This window comes from Rattus norvegicus, chromosome 2, assembly GCF_036323735.1.
Source record: "Rattus norvegicus strain BN/NHsdMcwi chromosome 2, GRCr8, whole genome shotgun sequence".
Taxonomy (NCBI): Eukaryota; Metazoa; Chordata; class Mammalia; order Rodentia; family Muridae; genus Rattus; species Rattus norvegicus.
In genome coordinates, this window is record NC_086020.1 from 183,983,499 (window position 1) to 183,991,603 (window position 8,105).

Below are 8,105 nucleotides of genomic sequence, written 5' to 3' on the forward strand. Positions count from 1 at the left end.
ATATGTTAGGTCAGCTATTCTGTTCAGTCCAATGCAAACAGGTTTCTCCAAAGAAAGTCAGGTAGGCTCTGCTTCACGCCAGTTGAATGCCAGTTCCAAGACATCAGACAAGAATAAGACAACATCAACAGGATAGATGTCAGGTAGAATGTCCAAGACCCTAGTGCTGCCCTTTCCCTACACACCATTTTGAAATATTACAGCTGTATGAAATCCATAGCCATCATGCTACCTTGCCACAGATTCACTGTAAATGTTCCAGCAAAACTGTAATCTAAACAGAAGTCATTGTTAAAAACACTAGTTGTAGCTGTTAGAAGCCAGGTGTCGGTCATATCTGTCAAGTTCCTAAAATATCTTTAGGTGTTTGAGTGAAGGCTCCGAGGAAAAACACTGTATAGAAGCCAGGGAGAGAAATGCTTCCTCCACCAAGTGGGGATGTGACTCCAACATTGACTTCCACTCCAAGGTCTTAGACACTTCAGAAGCATGAAGTATAATGAAATCCATGACCTTAGTCTTCAGGTGCTCTGTGCTGTGGAGGTCAGCCAGGATCAGAGTTGGTACAGCATTCTTCACACTGAGGTTCCTGCACAGGGAATCCTCACACATGACCTTCAAGTCCTGCAGGTCATACATGTCAGCAGCTGCCAACAAATCAGTGGCCATTGAGTGGCTGTGGAGGTGTGGTGCCTTCCCTGTGTAAATGAAGGCCATCATTTCCTTAAAGACTTGCAGGTGAATGTCATGGATCTCCACGCGGTTTGTTAGGCTCTCCAGCATTTCATGTTCAAACATGGCTCTGAAAACTGGAGAGCGAGCTGCTAGAATTGCCTTGTGAGCTCTGAATTCCTGGCCAGCTACCACCAGGCTGCAGTCTGTGAAGAGGGAATTTTCCCACAGCTCTCCTATGTCATCAGCCAACTTCTGCCTTGGATCCTTGTTTGCAGGTGTCATGTTATGTCCAGGCATGCTGAAGGAGGGTCCTACTACGGACACCTTACAACACAGGATGAGCTGGTCTTCAGGGAGAAGCCAATGCCTAAGGGAGAGGAGGAAATCTCGAAGGATGAACTTTCTCAATCCCCATTGTTGTTTTGGACTAAAGCTTAAAATATTTGGGATCTCTTTGATTTGATGTTTCTCTCCTTGGGCATTTATGATCCAGAACTGCACCTTTGCCAAAACTGGGCTCTTTGGACAACAGTGCAAACCCACGGAAACAGACAGGTAATCTTTGCTTTCTTCATCAACACCATTTGGGAATATTCTCAAACACCATTGTACTTCTTCATTGCCCTCTAATGAGAACACTGGGCTTGTAATATTTCCCGAATTCCATCCATGCAAAATGAAAAGTTGCTAATGGTCCACTTGTAGCAGAATCTCTGAACACTGATATGTGTGTAGCCACAGATCTTGGCTTCTAGGTCCCCTGACATGTCTTCTGGAGGTAGTTTGGAGGTTAAAGTTGATCTGAAAGAAAGTAATAGAATTTACTCTTTCCTCTGTAAGATACAATTATAGATATAATTTAGATAGATTTAGATAGATAGATTTAGATTTTATTTTCATTTTCTGCTAAATTTCCCCTTTTATATACTTGGAAATGTCTATTTCTATGTAGGTTCTGTAGGTTTTCATATTTGTTCTACCAAAGATAAAACAGACCACTATGACTGTTAAATCTCTCTCTCTCTCTCTCTCTCTCTCTCTCTCTCTCTCTCTCTCTCCCTCTCCCTCACCCTCGACCTCTCCCTCCCCCCCCCCGTCTCTCCTTGTTTGTTTGTGTCTGTATGTCTCTTCCTTTCTGTGTTCCTGTCTCTCTCAGTCTCCACTAACCCCACCCAAACCTACCGTGGTTCTGTATATTTCTGTGTATGTTTATTGAATCTTAGGTCAATGTTAACTGGTTTTGACTATTGTATCCAACTTTGGAACTGTTTGGAAATGTGTAAACACTATCATTTCAACTGTGTTGTACTAATCAGGGTCCTCTACTAAACATAAGGGATAAATTTCTCTATATAAATAGAAAGTGGTTGTATGAGAAAAATCTGTAGGCAGAAGTCAAACTAATATAAAGTTGGCTAATGTCAATACTTACTTATTCCACAAGGTTTGAAGTCTCAGGTCCTCTTCAGAATTAAAAAGAATCCTGCAGAAGTAGGTTCAGATGCCAGTGAAGAAATGAGCTTGCTAGTAAATTGAGAGCAATCAGGCAGACTCACAGCTTCCTCCTTCTATGTACTTTTATGGGCCTGCAATAGAAGTAGGGCCCAGTTAATGGTGTATCTTCTAGACTCAGATTAAACGTGTGTTTTTCTACCAAAAGAGTCTGTAGATGAACTGGATTTATCTACTTCAACTTAAGCCAAAAACTGTTAAAAGTCATCCCCTCCAGCTTTATAGGTTACTTAAGTCCACAGTTAGTCTAAACAGGAAGACATTTGGTACTCCTTCACCACCAAAATGATGTTTCATGACTGTGGTGCATTGGGGTGGTGAGAGGGGTGGGGGTGCCTGAGCTAGAAAAGAAAATAAAGACCCTGCTATGAGTTTTGTCAGATAGGCTCCTGTCTGTTATTTGGGGGAAGGGAGTGGTGAAGAACTCTGCAAGGATAAACTGGAATGGGGTAACATTTGGGATGTAAAAAATTAAATAAATAATGAAGGAAAAGAAACCTGTACAGAGAGAAAAGTGAGAGGGGATGCAGTTTTTCCAGGAGAGTTTTTCGGAGGCAGGTTGAAGAGAGAGAAATGGAGACACAGGGAAAGACAGAATGATTCAGAGAACAAGAAAGGAGTCAGAAGAGTACAACAGTTGGTGAAAGTTAGTATGAGGCAAAGAAGAGCAGCTCAGGAAAAACTGAAATAATTCAGATTGAATCAGGTACAATGGAGAAGAGTTTTAAACTACCCATCCAGACCTCAGAAAAAAACTAAATAGGAGTGACTTATTCACCTATAAGTTTCAGAGGCTAAATTTTCTCTAGGCATAGAATAGACTAAGAGTCTAGAAGCTTCAAGCTCTAAGCCTAGGTGGACAGGTAGAGGGAGAAAGCCTCAGAGATGACAATAAATACAGATAATAATTGGTATTTTTACTATAAAAACGCTAGAAAGTCTTTAGCAGCTCTAAACCAGATGTGACAGCTGAGCTGCTCTGAGAACAGGTCAAACAGTCTGCTCTGCATTCAGCAATAGAGGATGAATGACCACAGGGAAAGGAAAGACCACTTATCCTTCAAAGAACACATGCCCATTTATCTCTTTGTGTTTTTCTCTTTTCATTTATTTACTTATTTTTATTTATCTATTTATTTTTTTGCTGATACACAGCCATTTCTGCCAATTTCAAGATATAACAAAGCTGTGACTTTCCTTCAGACAGAGGTGTAGCTACAGCACTATCTTCATTAAGGGCAGTCCACTGAGTGACTGCCATCTTTGTTGCGGGCAGGTAAAGTTTTCCTATGCTATTGTTTCAGCACCATCTTAGCTAAGGCAGATCATATGACTGGTTGTAGCTTCAGTGCCATCTTAGTTAATGACAATGGCCATCTACCATATTTGCTATACGCACTTACTTAAACAATGCTTCCTTAAATTAGAACAGCCTTAGAATCTCTAATTTCTATCCTGACTTGGTAAATCTTTATTTAATATTAATTTAAAGATTTACACCAGTAAAAACTTAAAGATCACAGCATTAATGATTGCATAACTCATATGTTTAATAGATATTCACTATCAATCTTTTCAGAAATCTGCTAAATGTAACCTTACATGTTTAAAGTTATTAGGACAGAGAAGCCCATGCATAGCAGTTACAGCTGCCCCACCCGCACCCACCAAGGTCTCTGAGAAGAAATAGGCATCCTCACAAGACTGCCTAGATTGTGGTATGAGAACCACTGAGAAACAGTGCTCAGTTGCCTTGCTGCTGCCAGATATCAGTCTACGCTGCTGTCAAACTGAGGATACAAGAGAGTTAAATGTCTTATATTGCCTAGGACAACATGAGTCATTTTTTCCAAAGTTCCTACTCCACAGGAAAAATCTTCTCCTCTTCTGGGCCTAATGACCGCACTAACTCTGGCAGAGTTGTGATGGAGACCACAGGGACCTGGGAAAACTGTCTAGGTAGTAGACTATTGACCAACCTCTGACATTTTAATTAATGACATCTAGATTAAAATTCATGTTTTTCAACTTTCTGACTGCATTTGTAGCTAAGCTAACTACAACTAGAAAACATAAGTCTACTTCCTTAGCCAAGGTAATCTACCACCTTATTACCTCAGTAGTCATTCATTAACTAGTTAAGACTACCAGATTTCAGAAAGGCTTGAGTGAGTCACAGGCTTCAGGACAATGGATACGCATATTCAGATATACTCATGCTAAACTATATGATCAATTGTCTTCAAAATGTTGTCAAATATTCAAGGTCCTTTAATTTTCTTTTCAATACATAACTAAAAATATTTCCCATTATACTAAATTTATATACATTCAGTCTCCCAGACAGAAGTAAAAGCCCTTCTTGCTTCTTTCTGTTCCTGGAAAGGTTTTGTCATCCCTAAATTCATCTTAAAGACTACTCACTCTGTTAACGAATCTATCTATCTCTTCTGTAATCATATAAGCTCCAAGAAACACAATAAGACCTATATCCCACAAACCAATTAGACTGCATCTGCATAAGTAACCTGTCAATCAGAGCCTAATTCCCATTGTAACCTATTCCAGAGGGTGAGATTCCTCTCCTGTTCCCTGGGATTGGAATGTTCCTCATCCAAACCAACAAGAACTAAGGGTTTCAAATGTACAGCTAAGAAAAATTCTTTTCTCCCAAATACACTTGACTTTAGTCTATACTATATATAATCTACTACTATTACTATTAAATCCACCTCCACACCCCAGCCTCCCACACATCATGTTTCAAAATCTTGTCAGGTTCAAGAATTTACTCATTATCAATATTCATGACAGTTCTAGGGGAGCAAGCTACATGCTCCAATCTACTTTCACAGATACAGACTCTTCAAATGGACCTGCTCCTAGTACCTATAGATGGTTCCACAGACCCTTGATAGCAAGGAAACAGTCAACTCTCCTAAGACTGGATCAACAACATCCACATTTTCTTTGGTTTCCCAGACACATATCATCCCAAGGTCAGCAAGAAGTAGTTAAAGATCATGATGAACCTATTCCTGTTCCACCATAGTCTCTATCAAATTATTCCTCTAATTTTAAATTAATTCATAATGATGGAATTTTAGCATTCCTCCTAGGCTCCACCTAACAATAACCTGGCAAAAGACAGATACACATGACTCACTATAAAAAGGCTGCTAGCCCCCTTCCTACTCTCGCATTCTCCTACTCCTAATCTCCCTGATTCTTTAACCCCTTTCTCTATCTCTTTCCCCCTTTCCCCATTCCCCCTCTTTCTCCATGTGTTCCTGGCTGGAAACTCTGTTTCTTTTTCTCTCTCTTTTTGTCTTCCTCCCTCTCTGACTCACACAGTCTCCTCATATGTATGTATATAAAAGTATTTGTGTATCCATCTACCTACTGATCTATCATCTATCTGTACTATCTATATTAAAAATAAACGACATCTAAACCATATAATAAACTATATTCTATACAATGGCTGGTAACCTTGGGGGAAAGGATACTTCAGGATGGGCCTGAAAGTGCAACCCTCCAACCCACACAATACCTAGTTCTAACAAATCTACCCTGGCTCTATTTTCATAAAACAAAACAGTTGTAATGCCGACCTATCAATGGGTTTCAAAAATGTTCTACATTCTGATTTCAAATTTGTTATGTTAGTCAGAGGCCTCTAGAGGATGTACAGAATAAGTTTGTCTGTATGAATAGAAACTGGATATATGAGAAATATTTAAGGGTGAGGTCCAGCTACCCAACAATGGCTAAAGCCAGTACTTACCTAGTCAACAAGGTTTGAAGTATCAGGTCTTCTTCTTCAATATATAATAGAATTCTGAAGAAGTGGGCTCTAATGCTGGTGAGGGAATGGGCTGCTAGTAAGATGAAAGCACTCAGGCAAAGACAGAAGGCTTCCTTCTTCCAAGTGCTTATATAGGCTTCCAGCAGAAGGTGTGGCCCAGTCCTGTAGTCCCAAAATCTGGATTAAAGGTGGGTAAGTTTCTGACTCAGCTTTCAGATTAAAGGCGTGTTTTTCTAGCGAGTCTCTATTTGAACCAGCTATATGTATTTGAACTTATGAAAAAAATTAAAAGTTATGTATGCAAACTAGTTTTTGACTTGAATTAATTCCAGAGTTAGTCCAGATTGGAATATGAGTAGCCATGACCAGTGTACTTCGGGAACTGTGGTCAATCTTCCATAAATGAATGGAATTTTCTGCAGAGCTACTATGTACACTTGTGCTGGTATTACAATAATTCCTTCCACAAACATCATCAGAGACAGGATCTGAACTTGTTAGAAGTCTGAGTGTTCACAAAAGGGAGAGCAGGTGGAAGAACTCTTCTATGGTGGGCATAAAGCAGACCCTCAAACCTCTGATAGTGGCTTTCTTCTATCATGTAGTCCAATAAGACCCACAGACCTTGTGGTGACTCCCCCAAATTTGTTTGCGGGGGTTGTAATTCCCTCTGAAGAATTCCTACTTAAAAATCCTTTCCAAGATTTACTTAAGGGTGTCATTTAGGAATATCCTAATTGGTTTTCAGTTCAATCACTTTAACTATCAGGATTCACCTCATTAGTACTTCATAGTCTACATCCTCTACAGGTGAGTTCTGACTTCTTCAGACTTGGACTGCAGTGCTTGCTTTGTTGGTCCTGAGAAGAGAGAGAGTATTCTGTTTGCCAAGGGCTGCAGCGCATATTGAACAGATATCAAATATTGAAGTTTGTGATGTTTATTTATGTAAAGTGACATGTAAAATTCTATCTAGGTCTCTCATCTATCTACTTTGTCATGTCTTAGGAAGAATCCATGGCAGAGAAGACACAGAAAAATATTCAGTGATTCAATCACTTCTGCAGCTCCTCGCTCTCCAAGTTTCTTTATCTCTCAATACTAGATAAATCAATCAATTGATTTTCAGTAGTTATTCCTACATTAGACTTATTGAAAACTATGAACATCAGCGACTCTGTATCTGGTGTTTTGGGGGCCTCAATAAGAGGATCCCCAGATAGATATCTAACATTGGAGATGATGGTAGATGATCACTGTGCAACCTCCCCTTTGCAGGGAAGATGCTCTAAATTGTTCCTTTCTTAGCTCTCAGGAGTAGGCTCCTGTAGGGTGGAAGTGTGACCCCCTGGGCATGAATCATGGGCTTTGCTAATGAAATCTCTGTCACAGGCTAAGATAGGGGTAATGTATTTGTAGGGCAGTGAATGGGAGGAGTGATTTACTAGAGATCTGCCAGAAACAAAAGGGTTTTGTACCACACAGTAGGAAGACAGGTTATAATGGTAGTAATTATCCTCATACCAAAGAATGCAACTAGTTAATATAAAAATCCAAACTGATTGTATGAGGACCAGCACATTCAATTAGCTTCTACCCCTGAGATCTAGTAGACACTGGATCAACAACCAGGCAGTAAACAGTAGCTGAGATGAGGCCTCCAACTCATGTACAGTACGGGACCCCTGAGTCTGGGTTCATTCACAGAAAACAAACATAACCCTCAAGAGACTGGAGGCCACAGGAAGGTTAGAGTTCTGGTAGAGTGGATGAGATGGGGACAACTTTGTGGAGATTGGAGGGTGTGGAATAATGGAGGGCTGGGAGTTATGGGATGTGGAACCCTGGATAGGAGGGTGGATCAGGACTGGAATAAAATCTGGAATTTAAAAATAAATAACTAAATAAGAATATTGGGAAATATTTAAAAAACAGACAAATGTACATAGAAAGCTCAAGAGAGAGGTGGACAGAGCAGGAGAAAGGGAGGAGAGAGAGAGAGAGAGAGAGAGAGAGAGAGAGAGACAGAGACAGAGAGAGAGACAGAGAGAAGAGAAGAGGAGAGAGAGACAGAGAGAGAAGGAGAGAGAGAGAGAGAGAGGAGAGAGAG

At 40.2% G+C, this 8,105-nt stretch overlaps 1 pseudogene; it reads right to left on the minus strand.

Annotated features, from left to right (window-relative positions):
• Positions 1–348: 348 nt before the first annotated feature.
• Positions 349–1,442, minus strand: Tdpoz1-ps8 (TD and POZ domain containing 1, pseudogene 8; annotated as a pseudogene).
• Between the last annotated feature and the right edge of the window lie 6,663 nt (positions 1,443–8,105).